Source organism: Gracilinanus agilis, chromosome 1 (genome assembly GCF_016433145.1).
Source record: "Gracilinanus agilis isolate LMUSP501 chromosome 1, AgileGrace, whole genome shotgun sequence".
NCBI lineage: Eukaryota > Metazoa > Chordata > Mammalia > Didelphimorphia > Didelphidae > Gracilinanus > Gracilinanus agilis.
The window spans coordinates 707,879,580-707,880,709 of NC_058130.1; positions in this window are offsets into that span (position 1 = coordinate 707,879,580).

Here is a 1,130-nt window from a genome sequence, read left to right on the forward strand (position 1 = left end):
ACCCGCTCCGCCTCCGGCCCTGCCGCCCCCACTGATTGGCTTAACGCCTCCCGCACCGGGCCCTGGCCATGTCATTGATTGGCTGTTCCTACGGCAAGGACCCACCTCTGGCCTCCTCACTTGATGCCAGAAAGGCGCGGGGGCGTTGCTTCTTGTCATTTAGGCTCCGCCCACAGACACTCTATTACCTAACCCCGCCTCTCCTCAAGCTCAGCTCTATTAGTGGTGGAATGAGGAACCGAGGCCGCTCCTCATTATGGCCATTGGTGAAAAATAGAAAGACCACCCCTTAACTTCCTCTTCTAGCTGCAGGGCAACTCCGCCTTCCCGGGAAGAATGCCACTCGCTGATTGGGTACTGGACCTGTAATTCCCTCCTTTTCAACTGTTCTCTGGTCCTTCTGGTAAGGAAGCGCTATCAGAGGGGCGGGGAAACTGGAGCTGAAGAGGAGCTGGATCCCTGATGCTATGGGTGCCGTTGCTATGTTACCACGTTGCCATGGTTTTGCTCAGGCTCAGGACCCGCATCCTGGGCTCAATTCCAGTCGGAGAAAGTTGGGGGCGCAACACTCTGCCTAGTTCTCTGTTCGATCCTTATTCGGCTCTCTCCTGGACCTCAACCAGCCTTCTTCAGGGTCCTCATCCAGTTCTCTGTTCAGTCCTCATCTTGTCAGGCCCTTTGCCCAATTCTTGTTCCATTCCCTGCTTGTCCCTATCTAATCCTTTTGCTCAATCCTTGTTCAGCCTTTAGCCTGCACCTCACTGGGACCATGTCTAACACTCATCTGGTTCTTCCCAGTTTTTTATCCTGTTCTTTGCCAAGGCCATGATTGAGCTTCTGCTCAGTCTTCAGCTTTGTCCTGCCCTCATCTGACTCTTGCACTTCAGGCTTTTACTGGTCACATTTTCTTTACCGTCCTGGTTAATTTACCAAACGTTTGTTAAGCATATCTTATGAGCAAGTCACTATGTTAAACACTGAGGTTACAGATATGACCTGTGACCAAGAAGTCCTCTCAAGGATTCTGGGCTTACACCAACTAGATTTGATCCTACAGGACTGATCCTATATGTCAATTTCTCTCTTTGCCTTGGTATGCCTTTATTTGGAATTCTCTAGGATAACCTCTA